This window comes from Taudactylus pleione, unplaced genomic scaffold, assembly GCF_031769625.1.
Source record: "Taudactylus pleione unplaced genomic scaffold, aTauple2 ptg000774l, whole genome shotgun sequence".
In the NCBI taxonomy this organism is placed as follows: Eukaryota; Metazoa; Chordata; class Amphibia; order Anura; family Myobatrachidae; genus Taudactylus; species Taudactylus pleione.
In genome coordinates this window covers 2069776-2086278 of record NW_028285176.1, presented here as the reverse complement: position 1 = coordinate 2086278, position 16503 = coordinate 2069776, and positions in this window count along the sequence as shown.

Genomic DNA, 16503 nt, shown 5'->3' with positions numbered 1-16503 from the left:
TTTCTGATATATCACTTCCGTGAAAACAACCCGCAAACCTACTCTCAGCATCAGATTTTAACCCATCTATTTCCACTTGGACATTGAAAGTAGCAACCTGAGATTTCTTATCCCCTTCTTGACACCATTCAGAAAGATTGTGATATAGATTAGTATTAGTTCCTACAATAATGGGAAAATCACTTCTCCCTCCAGGTATTTCAGGGCAGATTCAAGCTATGAATGGGACCTGAAGCTTTCCATTAGTAAGATTTTTGAACTCTAATGTTGTTTGAATGTACCCCAAATATAGGTATCTTTCTGCACTCAACCCCCAAATAACTAGTCCTGTTAAGGGTTGTATAGATATTTCAGACAATTTTTCTCGATACCATGATTCAAAGATTATTGATACTTGTGAGCCACTATCTAATAATACTTGGCAAGGGTGCCCATCAATTCTTGCTGACATGATAGGGGCAGGTCCCATTAAACCCTCTGGCAAGACTCCACCCCACCAAGTATTCCCCATAGCACATAAACCAACTTCTAGGGGGCCTGTGAGGGGGTCACAGACCTCCCTCAGCCATTTCCCTGTTCTTTCTGTTCTCTACCCATCTCATTTCCACTTCGATTTGGACCAACATTTTGATTACATTCGTATGCTATGTGACCCATACATCCACATCTAAAACATGGCCGTGTCATAGGTCTAACTCCTCTTCCCATACCTCTATTAGTGGTATTTGATGTCACTCTCGTTGATGACTGACCTACACTTGATGATACTAGAAATTGATCAATCTTCTTGTTTTGTTCTTCCATTAATTTCATGATCTTTCCTTCAAATGCATTTTGCTCTATAGTCGGTACCACTACTTTTACTTTTTTCACAGTATGTTCCCTCATCTCGATTAGCATCTCCTCTTGTTTAATCTCCTTCATAAGTTCATTGAACCTAGGTGGTGGCATCCTTATTTCAGAACATCTTATTTTTTGAGCTACAGGGTCTATAGTTAGAGCGCCCCGTAATAATTGTTTCATCCTATTTTATCAACATCTACTTTCACTATCCCGCCTTTCTCAACAATTTTATATAATAGTTTATCTAATCTAAACAGGTATATGCTTAATTCTTCTCCAGGCTCTTGAAAAGTATGATGTAGGCGAGAAAGTAGGTCTCCCACATCCTCCAGCGTCCTGTAAGCATAATCTAATGCTTCAAAGTACTTCTCTATTGTCGCATCAGGGTTACTACACCTAGTAGCCTGTATGACTCCCATAGCAGGTCCCCGTAGACTTTCCACCACTCTCTGTCTTTTTATGTGGCCTGGGCATTTCCACTCCTCAGCTTGCTGTACTGCAGCTTCTTTCCAGGCCTCATAGTTTTCCTCTCCCACAGGAACAGGCTGAATACCGGAGAAGATTCTCAACCTATGATGACTCCCCTCATAGTGCCAATGCTCTAATTGAGTAACCACTCTATTTACGATTGTTTAAAATTGGTTTCCCAATCTCCCTTCATTATCATTAGCATCACCCCCTGCATTTGCTCTTGCGTTAGAATCTGGGGAATCAGGGGTGTTATTGTTTAACAATGGAGGTGATACAGCCTCTTCCTCTTCCCTTACATTTGGCCATATAATATTCCACCTTATTCCCATACTTCTATCAGCAATCATCATTATAGGTATCAATTTGGGATCCAACTCCCCATCTGTCTCTATGAGCATAGCACACACAAGCCCCATATCTCCTCTCCACTTGTCCACAATCCTAGGGCGTACCACCCCATATAACGGTTTCACTAGAGCAATAATATACTCATTTGAAAACTCCAAAAAGTTTCCACTAACTCCAAAACATTTCTTGGTATTTTATTCTTTCCTTTGGCACCACATATACAAATCATCTCCTGTGAAACACTCCATTTTACTTAGGATCTCAGCAAAATGCCTCCAAAATGTAACCCCACTTAAAGGGATATTAAATTTTTGTGCCTCCACCCAAGCCAAAAAGATGATGAGGTATATATTATACTTATATATATATACCTATGACTTTGTCTAAGGCTCGCTTGGGAAAGCCCTCTGAATATTATGTTTTAATTTACAAGATTAACACATTAAGTAGAATACCATATTGTCACGGCCAGGTTATTTCAGCATGGCGCTAGGCAAGTGTTACCTGTGAGGTCATTGTGGCGCGGGCTGTCTGGTGGCGGAGCTGGTGTCTGGTGGGGGGCTTTGGCTGCGCGCGTTGTTGTGCGGGCCTGTTGTCACTCTGCGCTGGTAAGGCCTGGTGGTGTCTCCATTCCGTTTGGCATGGGCGCCGCCATCTTGCCTTCTGGCCATGTGATGTGGCCGGCCAATCCTGGTGAGTCACATGTTCCCTCCGGCCAGTAACAGCACGGCATGGGGTATTTAGGAAGGGTCAGTGCCTTCCTTCTTTGCCAGTGCAACGTGTATCTCAGCCTAGCTGAGAGGGAGTTCTCTGTGCTTATCCTGTTCCTGTGAATTCGCTGTCTGCCAGTCTGCCTGTCAGCTCCTAGCTCCCACTGGACTACCCCGCTTCCTCCAATGACCTCACCCTTGCCCATACCTGAGTGCCTGAGCCTGCTGACATCCTGCGCTTCAGCTCACTACCTGCATACTTGGTTTGATTATTTTCAGTTTCACTACCTGCACACCTGGACAGCTCTAATTGTTTCTACTTGGACATTAACCCTTTTACTCCCACCACAGAACTCTTGTGCACATTTATATATTCCTGGACTTTTATTTACTGCCACATTATATGTCTACTCAAGCACTTATTAAAAATCCTAGTTTTATTTTCAAATCTGCTTCTGTGATCGCTCCTGCTACCACCCCGGGTCCACAAACAACCCAGAACATAACACATATACAGTGCTTATTAATGACAATGTCTTCTTTCCTCCGTAGATATTCTTGTATCGGATGTCTCTTTACGGTAAGTATCACTCCACACCACAGATAGGTATATCTAAATATTTATATATGCATATTATGCAGAATGAATACACATACCATTACAATAATTCACAACAAGCTTTGATGCTGTGTAGCATAAATCAAAGGAACATTTCTACATTATACAATAAACATTTATACAAAAACATTCCTTTCCCCTTTTTCTTTACAAATTACCTTAAAAATGTACTAACAAAAAAACTCTAAACCTGACTCCACTTTTCATATATATAAAATTGTCTTTGTGTCAAAAATATACCTTTTGCAGTCTATCCTGTCATCCACGGAATATGAAAATAGTATCTTTAGCAATACTGTTCCCTTTATTGGACAATAGTTGTACTGATCCAAAAGTTATTTTATATCCTATAAAGACAGGTATATTGTGACTTTTCCGAATCCTTACAGCTCCAATACAATTCCTATGCTAGGGCAGTCGATGTACAAGCCAGTACTAAAAGCATGAAGCTAGGTTATTACTTGAGTTATAGCTTCCCTCCAAACTGTTCAAGGAATATAAATATGTACCCAAAAACAACCATATTGTGGATCAAATTTTCCTGGCTCATGGTAATGTGGTCCAGGTTGCTAATTAAAAGTAAAATAATTTTGCCATGCAAAAAGATTGGGTTGGTTCCCACTGGATCTTGTGGTATCAGGGATTCCCTCTTACCATCAGCGACTGCCTGTCACTGACTCCACCACTGTGCAGTGGGCAGGGGTGGATTGGGCATTACTTTTTGCGGGGAAAATCCCGGTGGGCCGATTGGTTGTGGGGCCGCTTGTTATTTGAGGCCCCGCCCCCCGATTCGCGTCACCCAGCCGGCTCCTGTGTGTTTTACACAAGCAGCCTGGCTGCCTATCAGTACTGCCTGGCCGTGCCTTAGCCTCTCTCACGAGAAGAGATGCCAGCGGCCAGCATCCTATCAAGGCTCCACCCAGCGTACAGTCGGAGTGAGGTGAAGTAGCACTGGACCGTGGGTGACAGCGTGGCCGCGGTGAGGGTAAGTTGCGGTGGGGATGGGGGGCCGCCGGCCGGTCAGAGCAGTCTTTCAGCCTGATCACATCCTCTCCACTCTCCCCTCCCCAGGCTGTGAAGTGTCATGTTTAAGTTTCATTTCACAGCCTGGGGAGGGGGCAGAGTGGAGAGGAGACAATCGGGTCTGGCTGCAGTCTAGGGGGTGGTGATCTGTCTGTTGGGGGAGGGGGGGTCTGATATACTAGGGGTGGTGCTGGAGAGATGATGATTTGTCTGTGGGGGAGGGGGGTCTGATATATTAGGGGCGGGGGAGATGATCTGTCTGGGGGAGGGGGGGTCTGCTATATTTGGGGCAGGGGAGATGATCTGTCTGTGGGGAGGGGGTGCTCTGCTATACTATGGGTGGGGGAGATGATGATCTGTCTGGGGGAGGGGAGGTCTGCTATACTAAGGGCGGGGGAGATGATCTGTCTGGGAAGGGGGGTCTGCTATACTAGGGGTGGGGGAGATGATCTGTCTGGGAAGGGGGGTCTGCTATACTAGGGGTGGGGGAGATGATGATCTATCTGGGGAAGGGGGGGTCTGCTATACTAAGGGCGGGGGAGATGATCTGTCTGTGAGGAGGGGGTCTGCTATACTAGGGGTGGGGAAGATGATCTGTCTGGGGGACGGGGGGTCTGCTATACTAAGGGTGGGGGAGATGATGATCTGTCTGGGGATGGGGGTCTGCTACACTAGGGGTGGGGGAGATGATCTGTCTGGGGAGGGGGGTCTGCTATACTAAGGGCGGGGGAGATGATGATCTGTCTGGGGATGGGGGTCTGCTATACTAGGGGTGGGGAAGATGATCTGTCTGGGGGAGGGGGGTCTGCTATACTAAGGGTGGGGGAAATGATGATCTGTCTGTGGAGATGGGGGGGTTGATCTGTCTGTGGGGAGGGGGGTATTCTGTGCTAAGGGGAGATGATCTGTGTGTGAGAAAGAAGGGCTATTCTGTGCTAGGGCAGGAGGACGCCACTGAGGAGACGCAGGAGGATGACGCTCGGGAGACGCAGGAGGATGGCACGGTGAGTGGATGGTGCCGGAGAGAATTGGGGGTGGCACTGGAGAGGCGCAGGGAGATAGCGCTGAAGAAACACATGAGGGGATAGGTTGGAGACACACATATAGGACGGTAGGAACGCTGATACTATTAGAAGAAACACTGGGGCACAGTCATCTTCAGTAAGATAACAATTCTAATGAAACCATATTACTGATGCAAATGGTACCAAAAGAGCAAATATATTTTATTAATATAAAATTGTTTGATATGGGAAACCCACATTTATTATCTGGTTGAATCTCTGTTGCATGATAATGACATTGGTTTTATTGGGACACATACAGGCGGCTTCCAGACCATGGGATCTCGTGTGTGAATAGCAAATACCAACTCGACACTGCCTGTCCAGGGAGGATCAATTTCTTCAGAGATTCCCCATTGCAGAGTAATCATACAGGTATGAAAATGCTCATTCACATGCTCGCTGTGCTTATTCACTGGTGAGAGGGACTGTGGGCATGGCTATCAGCTCCTGGAGCGGTAGGCATGCCCCCAGTATGACTATGACTGAAACAGGGGGAGTGGCTTGCAGGTATGGTGTTTCACATTAGGCCACACCCCTTTCCACAAGGCCACACCCACTTTTTCAACGCGCGCCTTCGGCGCGCACACCGAGGGCCGCTTTCACGTTTTTTTCCAGGGCCACTTTCATTTCCCAATCCGCCCCTGGCAGTGGGTGGTATGTAGCTGCCACCACCAAACTCCTACCATCAGCATTTGGAATGGCTTCTTACGTACACCCAGGCTCCTAAAGCTGGCACCTGGAACTGCTTCTGCTGTGTATGCAGAGCTGGCCCTAGGCATAGGCTTTATAAGCAAATGCCTAGGGGCGACTGGAATGCCTTGGGGCATTCCAGGGCTCTGACACTGCCCCTGCCCCCTCCGCGATGCTGCCCCCCTTCGCGCCGCTGTCTCCCCCTCCCCTCCCATTGCTGCCGCGATCAGAGCTCAGTTCAGCTCCGATTGGGCAGTACAGCAGTCAGCCGATCAGGTGACGCACTGACTGCCTGTGAGCCAGGTCAGAATGAGTTTATCAACGATGGTAAACTTCAGAGCAATTTTTCGTTTAGTATCACTGTAATACAAACTAAGTATTTACCAAAACTTAACCCTTCAGCAAGGTCCCGTGAAGTCCTCCTCCGCTGGGCTGCTGGCTGGCTAACACTGCCAGCGTCAGGGCTCTGGTGTTATGCGCATGCGCAATGGTCTGTCTGTGCATGTGCATAACACAGGGACCCGGCAGTGCTCGAAAGGCTTTGCCAAAGCTGTAAAGGCACCACTGGGTCTCATTGCAGGCAATGGGGACCGCATTACACTCGCCATCTAAAAGATAGCAAGAGCGATGCTTGACAAACAGCGGTAATCTTTGATTATTGCTGTTTGTTAAATCCAGAAAAGAATGCATAATTCCTTTATCGACCGCTAAAGGGTTTATGCTTCGCTGATAAATGGGGGCCTTAGATTGTTGGTGGGATTATCTGCTAGGGGGCACCATTCAAAATTTTGCCTAGGGCACCAAAATGGCTAGGGCCGGCTCTGTGTGTATGCATTTATGAGCTGCGGCCACACCTACTGATTGGTGTTGGCTGATACCCACTAATCCCTCGCAATGGACCAGGCTCTGCATGGTAACTGGCAGAGAGCTTGAGCTTGGAGATGCTGGGCTCAATCCAGAACAGCTGGAGAAAGGAATAGCTTTTGGTGCGATTCTGTTGTCGCCGAACTCAGAAACAATCATTCCAAAGTCAAAGATGTTTATTGCTCAATAATCTTAAAAAAGACTCTTCCCCTCTGCTTTAAGGGGTTCAGCATACAAAGATGTTACAGCAGTTCTTTCCTTTTCGATGTTCAAAAAGATACACACATACAGGGCTCACATGCCCTCTTTTTATATCATTCTTACACACAATATCACGGGGGGTAAATCCGCCCAGTGTTCCTTTTAACCAATCATGCTTTCTCACAAAATATAAATAACCACATTACATTTCAAAAGAGTTACCCGATTTCCTCCTTTCTAATCTACTGTCACAAGCCGCCGCACTGCGAATGCAGGAAGAGATGAACACCGGGCGAGCATTCACTGAAACTCCTCCTACCTCCTGTCCTTCATTCCGTAATCATTCTGGATTGGCTCCTGCATCTATTTCCTTCTGGTGTGAGCGCTGCTCTGATGCCGGTGATAGAGTTTCACATGCTTCCGGTTCTGGGTAAGTCTCCTGTTTTCCAGCCAAGTACCCAGTTATACTGTCAGCTTTGTTTTTAACCTGCCGTTTGTACCATCTAAGCGGCATGGTCCGAATAACATCTACCTGCCGTTTGTGTCATCTAGGCGGCACGTTTCGAATACCTGCTCCCAGCCGTTGGTGTTATCCAGGTGGCTCAGTGTCCAGAGTGCACAATCCAAGCGTCCAGCCGCTTGTGTCAACCCAGCGGCACGGGCCATAATCCAGCGTCCAAAGTACACAACCCAGCATACCGTCACTTGTGTCAACCCGGCGACACAAGTCTTTCATCAGCAACAACCAGCCAAGGCTTTCCAGTCCTCAAGGCTGCTACTAGGCCCAAAGGCCGCATCTTGTTCTACGGCCACAGGCCACAACCAGTCAAGGCTCACGAGCCCTCAAAGCTGCTACATGGCCCATAGGCCGCATCTTATCCTACGGCCCACAGGCCACAACCAGTCAAGGCTAACCAGCCCTCAAGGCTGCTACACGACCCAAAGGCCGCATCTTGTTCTACGGTCCACAGGCCACAACCAGCCAAGCTCTTCCAGCTCTCAAAGCTGCTCCAGGACTCAAAAGCTGCTTAGGCTGTTGCAGGACTAACCTTCCCTGATAATACCTCAGTTCCTAACATTATCACCAGCCCAAAAATAATTGTTTTGAGAACGTTTTGTTACATTGAGGTATTCATCTGTCTTCCTCTTTAATCATGGACCCTGGTCAGAATCCCATGCAAATTCTTGCATCCCAGATTCAGGTTCTGACCCGAAAGTACAGGAACTTTCTCTCCGAGTGGAGGAGACTTGGGCAGCTCCTGCCCGTCCTACTGTAAATCAAGCCTACATTTAATATGCCGACCCGGTTTTCAGGGAACCGCAAGGACTTCGTAAACTTTAAAGAAAGTTGTAAACTTTATTTTAAGCTCAGACCCCTATCCTCTGGTTCTGAGGTCCAACGTATCAGGATTGTGATATCCCTTCTACAGGGAGCCCCCCAAACTTGAGCCTTTGGCCTTCCCTCCACTTCAACTGTACTTCAGACTGTGGACTCCTTTTTCACAGCCCTGGGAATGCTCTATGATGAACCGGCCAAAGCAGCCATGGCTGAGGCTAGCCTCCGGTCCTTAACACACAGGAGAACAGGGCAGTGGAGGTCTATTGTACGGAATTCCATAAGTGGGCCATTGACTCTGCGTGGAATGACTCAGCTCTCCGGAGTCAGTTCCGGTGGGGACTTTTGGATCAGATAAAGGTCATCTTGGTCCAACATCCTTCTGTAGTAACCCTGGAAGATCTGATGAGTCTGACCATCTGCATTGACCGACATCTCCGGGAACACAGGTTGGAAAAGAAATTGACATCTCAGTCAAATTTGGGGTACTTGAAAATGGGTGCTAGCATATTTTTATGTCTTTAAAGTGAACTTTTAAAAAACGTGAGAAACCACCCTCATGCATGCAGCTGCAATCCCAAAAACACTTGGCCTCTCCTTACAGCACCCCAAGAAGTCTATTTTTTGGGCTGTTCTGAGGTAATTTAAAAAAAAATGTGTGGTTGATTTGTCCTTTGGGGGGCTGTCCCAAGGGTTATGAGTCGTTTCCCCACATTTGCACACCAAAATAACGATTTTGCACTTTTTTTCACCTGCTATTCATAGGAGATACTTTTCCGCCTATTACTTTGCATTGAGTTTCCGCTTAGGCGAAAACGTCCTGGAATTGAATATGGAGATACTTAGAACACAGGCGGAAAGTCAGAATCCGTGGAAACTTATCTCCAAACGGCACTTTTCACCTCTATTGGAATCCTGCCTTATAAAAGAGAACTGATAAACACATACATTACAATAATGAAAATTAGAGTTAACATTTTTGCATCAAATAAAGTAACCATTATTATCAAGTAAGTACTAAATAATACAGTTTTGTACTCCTCTATTGTCAATCTGTGATAAACACACTTTTGAAGAATTGTAAAAACATCCCCAAAACTATTGCACTTACTATCACTAGTGTAATTATTATTATCACCATTGAGGACATGAATTATAATCTTCTTATAAAAATGACAGCACAAAAATCAAAATAGTGTTACATCACCATTAGGAAACTTTTTAAAATAAATAATAACATTTGCAGTTACCCAACACTACTGCTCATGAATAACACAAACACTTAAAACAAGTCCAGACCTGCTACTGGATAGGGCTTTCCATGCCACTGTATTAATGGAAGCAAAAAATGACAAAGTGATGATATCTCTGTTAAAATAGCTAGTACAAAAATGACTAAGGGCTCTTTTTACTACAATCCACATTTAAAATGCGGTTGTAGTGTGATATTTCTGACGAAATTCGCATTGAGAATTTAGGAAATGTCATAGGGATTTATCAAAAATCCCTTGTAGGGACAGAGGACCTCATTCACAGTCGGTCGTTGCGCAAAGGGGCCGGATATGCAAATTAAGCGATCACAAGTTGCGGTCCTAAGATGAGATCGTTAGCTGAACGACCGAGGGTAAGAAGCGGCCGTAAGACTAAATAATACCTCCTTCTCGATCACAACACACGTCATCTCTTGGGATATAAGGATTAATCGCGACCATCGGGAACCATCGGAGCTGGTCGTAGAGCTTAAGGTTGACCATACCCTCTCTTAAGCACTACGATCAAGTCAGTGTAAAAACCTCCCATGTCACATGTGCCATGACACTACTTTGTTAATTATGCACGCCCATTAAACGCCGTTCGCATAATTAGGCACGCCTGAGTTTGGATCTTTGCTCCCCCTTTTCAAGCAACTTCCCCTGTTACCACCCACAAATGGTTCATTCTGTCACTCAAACTAACGACCTGGCTGTGTTCAAGGAGAGAGAAATTTCTGATCGTAAGAGCTAGTTTGCACACGCGCATTGCGAACTTTACGCATGCGCAGTTTAGCGAACATCAGTGGCGTACGACTGTGCGGCCACAACGACCGACTCTGAATGAGGTTCCGAGGCCCTGATTCAGAGTCGGATGCTCTGACAGAGCGCTCGCTCTGAATCAGGGCCGTCCTTCCTAATTTTTAGAGCGGCCTCCTGGCCGCTCGTATAGCTGTGGGTGACCACAGGAAGACCATCACGACCATCGGGCTTGCGACGAGACCCTTGTGGTAGGGTCTCGTTGCCGCAAGCCCTGGAGTGCTTTCGACTCTATCAGAGCCTAAGGCACTCCAACTGACATCACTTGTGATGTCAGTGGGGCCGGCCCCAGATGGTAGGCATTCCAATGGGAACGCCTCCGTCTGGGCAGCCACGCTCCCGGCACGCCCACCAAAGGGGGCGTGCTGTCACTCACCATCGACAGCATGCCCCCTTTGGTACGAGACCCAGAGCGACGGCTTCCCAGTTGCTATCCGGGTCTCGCGCATGTGCACGACGAAGCCGGCTCCGACGTACGCATGCGCACTGGGCCAACATTGACCCGCTTGCGAGCACTCTGCGCTCACGAGCGGGTCTGAATCAGGCCCAGAGCTTGCAATAAAGCTCTGGCCCTGCGAATCCTGTCTGCATACTTCTCCGTGTACTTTTTGGAAAAAATACAGGGAAACTGTGTCTGTGCATGTGCTGCCGCTGGCTACCTCAACCCCCCCCTTGCAACCACCCTTTGGAAGTCTTGTGATAACCTTGATGGTCTAGGGAGGGTTAAATATAGGTGGTAGTGGCCCAAGGTCGCCTACCAGTATTGGCAGGAGAGGCTGCAGTGGGGAGCTACATACAGCTCTTTTGCTTTCTTCCCCTGCAGGCCTCTCTGAACCTCAGCTTCTCTCTTGACTCCCACCAACTGCTGCCGGCCCCAAGGCTCTGCAGCCAGATTTTTGTTTAAGTACTCTGTAGATCCTTCTTCTTTGAACTTCACCAACGAACTGACCCCCTCCACTCTGCGGCATCTAATATAAGATGTGAGTGGGTGGAGCTTTGACAGAGCAATTGGCTCACAGTTGGTGCCAATTTCAAAATGTCACAGACCCATTAAACAAACCTGTATCATTGCGGATTCAGGCTCATCTGAAGCAACGCCACAGCAAATTACAGCTCTTTCGGCACAATAGTAACCACTTCCGTCTCTACCGTCAGGCACCTACACACCCCCCCCTTTGTCCTTTGTATTCCCTATGAAGCAAGGACAAGCCCAGACAAAATCAGAATCCACATAACAGGGGGCAGACACACTGCAGTTAAGCTGATGCAAATGTACTGGTTCAGGAGATGGCATCACCACTGATTTCCAAGTAGAGTTGGGGGGTCACCACTGAGAGAGAATCTAGTTTAATGTGGCTCAGCGGATCATTCAGGGCAATTTCTTGCAATCTGCCCAAGATGCCTTCACTGATAACAATGAGGTCTTCCAGTTTTATGCCTTTAGAAACCATCGGTATCATGCACATACTGCATAGGAGTATTCCTTTGTTGATGACTTCTTCCATACTCCCTTTGTTATCAGACTTCAGTTCTCAACTCTGCCACCTCTTCCTTCATTATCAATAGGGCTTCTTTAAGATCCTTCACACAGCTCTCTAGAGGGTAAACTTCTTAGCTGCAGCAGGTGCAGGTGGAAATCATTGGGCCATCATTGCTTATCAACCAAAGCTGGTATCTCAATCCCAGCTACAGCATCCATCTGTGCTTGGTGGATAGTCAATGTGTCATCTTTTGCAATTTTGTACAGCATGATCTGTCTCAGAGGGGCACTCTTGAGTCCCATGGCAAATTGATCTCTCAGAAGCTGATTAGTGTCAAGCAGGGCCCCATACCCTATCAATCTCTCCTCTGTAGCTCTCCTATGAGCTCAGGTAGCACATTTGCAAACAGTGGCAAAGATTCGTTCTCTCGCTGTACCCAGTCAAAGAAGTGTCGTTGAAGTATGCAGACAGATGAGGTATTCTTATAGATATCCTCCAAAATCTGGAAAATATATTTTAGGGTTCTGCGATCTCCTCTGGTTTTAGGGGAACTATTCTTCTGGCCTCACTCTCCAGGATGTTGAAAACCAGCTCTACTTTAAAGTCAGAAGGTACCTGGTAAAACTGTGCCATTTCTTCCAGATGCTCCTGCCAATCTTCCAGGAAAAGGTTTCATCCGTTGAACTGAGATACATGATTAAGGTCAGGGCCCATGTTAACCGAAGCATGGGTCATGGGGTTTTCATCCACAGATATAATGCTGCTGACTATGAAAATGTTAAAGGGCCAGAGGGGTCCCACACAGATGCTCACACCATACATAATATATGCATAAAAATTGTGTAAGGTTATTCTGTCTCCTCAGTGTGCGAGCCCCGATGGCTCCCACTGCAAGGGAGATGGGACAGTATTAAGAGAGGATGACTGGGCACCAGGTTAAGTATGGGAGATGGGAGCAGGGGGGCAGAACAGAGTTGCAACGGGGGGTATTGGGATGGAGCAGCAATGGGAGGGTTATCGGATTGAAGCCACAAAGTGGTGGGGGATTGAGATGGAGCCGCAACTGGAGTTAAGTAGTACAGTATACAATTAATGTACAGTTCATGTAGTGTGACTAAAGGGATACTGAAGAATTAAGGATACGTTATTGGAATGATAGTATGCTAGTGAAATTACAAGGGTCTCACGCCGGGGGCAGAACTATGGTAGAGAATGGAGGCACCTGCTGCCGGGCTCCAGCACTGAGAGGGCACCTTGTCCACAACATATTCACCCCACTTAGGGCTGTAACTATGTACCCTGAGTGTACCGTCACGGCCACCCAATACATGGCACCCCTTCCCGGCACCTGAGAAGTCACCATACACTAGTGGAGAGCTCTGTGTCAGACCATCAGCTGCTGCCTTCATCTAGCTATAGCCTGTCTGCATGCGAATTGCTACATCACAGTGTCAGAGGCTGTGACGGGGGGACACCAAATTATAACTTGCCTCCGGGCGTCTGGGATGAATTTATGCCACTGTCTCACAGATAGATAGGTAGATAGATAGATAGATAGATAGATAGATAGATAGATAGATAGATAGATAGATAGATAGATAGATAGATAGATAGATAGGTAGATTGATAATGTTTCACTATTTTTCTTAGAGTTAACTTCCAAAACAATCGAGTTTAAAAAATATTTTGTGAACAGTATGTGTTATTAAAATATCTCGTTTGGCTGAGCTTTACAAATATTTACACAAAAGCGACTTTATCACTACTCAGTTATTACTAATTTAGAAAGTAGGATAAATTGTGAGAAAGAACCTATGAATTCCAAAGGAAACATCTTGTTTTGTTCTTGAAACTAAACAAAAGAAATCATGTAGATCTACTTGACAGATATTGTTAAAAAAATCAAGACCTGTGCCAAAGCCAGTGCACACTTCCCAGCCCAATACAGTACTTCATAGCTTCAGTTGGGATAGGTCACAGTTATGACAAGACACCTCTCTCAGGGGTCCATTTATCAAAAATCACATACACAATGCAATCTTGGCATGATATTAGCACCCAGTTTCACATTGTCTTAAGATAAACTATAAAACACTACTGCATTTCTTCTGTACTACATTCAAAACACATACACACAAATGCATCAGTGGCGTAACTAGGGTCTTTGGAGCCCAGGACACCTTAATGTCCTCAGTAGTAGTGCCCCTAATGCAATGCCCCAAGTAGCAGTGCCAATTATGCAATGACCCTGTAACAATGCCCCCAGTAGCAGTGCCACTTATGCAATGCCCCCTGTAGCAGTGTCCCTTATGCAATGCCCCCTGTAGCAGTGCCCTTAGGCAATGTCCCCTGTAACAGTGCCCTCAGTAGTAGTGCCCCTTATGCAGTGCCCAGTGGCGTAACTATAAATTTTGCTCCCCCCTGCCAATATTTTTCTGTTGCCCCCCCATATAACCCCCCCTCGGCATTTTGGTAAAATAATTACAGGGCCACATATATGGGCCCCCAGTGCAAAAGTACAAAATTTGCTCCCACCCCCCTAGACAGTTTACAGTATACAGTAGTGCCCTTATACAGTGCCCCCAGAAGTGGTCCCCCTATGCAGTGCCCCATGTAGTCATCCCCCTATGCAGTGCCCCTTATATAATGCCCTCAGTAGTAGACCCCCTTAAATAGTGACCCCAGTACTAACCCCTCAGCAGTGCCCCCAGTAGTAGTAGTCCTCCCCCAGCAATGCCCCCAATAGTAGTGGTCCCACCAGTGCAGTGCCCCCAGTAGTGGTCCCACCAGTGCCTCCAGTAGTAGTCCCCACCAGCAATGCCCCCAGTAGTAGTCCCCCCACCAGCAATGTCCCCAGTAGTAGTTCCACCCCTGCAATGCCCCCAGTAGTAGTCCCCCTCAGCAATGCCCCCAGTAGTAGTCCTCCCTCCCACCAATGCCCCCAGTAGTAGTCCTCCCTCCCAGCAATGCCCCCAGTAGTAGTAAACAACCCTCCAGAAATGCCCCCAGTAGTAGTCCCCCCTCCCAGCAATGCCCCCAGTAGTAGTAGTAGTAAACCCCCGCAACAATGCCCCCAGTAGTAGTAGTAAACAACCCCCCCCAGCAATTCCCCCAGTAGTAGTAATAAACATCCCCCCCAGCAATGCCCCCAGCAGTAGTCCCCCCTCCCAGCAATGCCTCCCGTAGTAGTAGTAAACAACCCCCCCAGCAATGCCCCCAGAAGTAGTAGTAGTAGTAGTAAACAACCCCCCCAGCAATGCCCCCAGTAGTAGTAAACAACCCCCCCCGCCAGACAGACAGACAGACACACAAAATCCACCTACCTTGATCAACGCTCCGGCATCGGGTCCTCCATCCAGTGTCCTCCTGGGCAGGCCCGCTCTGCATGATGGGAGAGACGTCATGACATCTCTCTCATCATCACCCACTGCGGGAGCCGGAAAAGCCCGGCTTCGGCAGTGGGCGCAAGACAAGCAGCCGATGTGTCTGTCTGACTCATCGGCTGCTAAAACAAACACACAGCTGCCGGCGCCGGCGGCTGTGTGTTTGTTATACTAGTGTAGTGCGGACGGCACTTATGTGCGGTCTGCACTACCGCCCTGCCTGCACGACTAACAGATGCTAGAGGTCCAGCAGGACCTCTAACATCTGTCTCCTCCTAGGCGGCGGCCATTTTTGGAGGGCCGTTTTCTGCAGATTTCATGCGGACGGCTAGTCCGCATGGAATCTGCGGCCACCTCGCACCACAAGCCCCCGCGCCCCAAAGCCACCGCGGGGTCAGCGGGGGCTGTAGTTATGCCACTGGCAGTGCCTCCATTAGTGCCCTTATACAATGCCAAAAGTATTTATTATTATTATTATCATTTATTTATATGGCGCCACAAATGTTCTGCAGCGCCTTACAAAGCACATAAACAAGTTGTAGACAAGCGACTTACAGAACAATACAATACAGGACCAGGACATGGATAATATATATTGCTACATTACTGACCATAACACCCAGATAAGCAACAGAGCATAAGCAACCAAGTGTTAGGTGCCCTAGTGGTGAGTAAGAAGTAGATGAAACTAAAGTAGGGAGAAGTACAAGAGGGTAGAGGGCTCTGCTCATAAGAGCTTACATTCTAAGTAGTGCCCCTTTTACAGTTCCCCCAGTTCTGGCACTTATGCAGTACCTCCATTAGTGCCCCTTATACAGTGTCCCAGTAGTGCCCCTTATACAGCACCCCAGTACTGCCTCTTATGCAGTGCCTTCATTAGTGCCCCTTATACAGTGCCCATTATACAGTGCCCCCAGTAGTGCCCCTTATACAGTGCCCCTTATGCAGTGCTTCCATTAGTGCCCCTTATACAGTGCCCATTATACAGTGCCCCCAGTAGTGCCCCTTATACAGTGCCCCTTATGCAGTGCTTCCATTAGTGCCCCTTATACAGTGCCCCAAGTAGTGCCCATTATAGTGCCCCCAGTAGTGCCCCTTATATAGTGCCCCCAGTAGTGCCCCTTATACAGTGCCCCCAGTAGTGCCCCTTATACAGTGCCCCATACACATAAAACACACATAGACACACATAATTTACTTACCCAAAACCCCGCTACTGTACTTGCCGCCGTCAGCTCGGCACTATGGAAGAGTTGTCATGACACCATGATTTCTCTACCTTCACCCACTGCAGGAGACGGAAGGCAGAGTTCATGAGTGAGCTCCAGCCAGGTTCTAGCCCTGGGTGCAGCAGCCAATAAGAGTCTGTCTGACTCTTATTGGCTGCAGTGCTAAAAC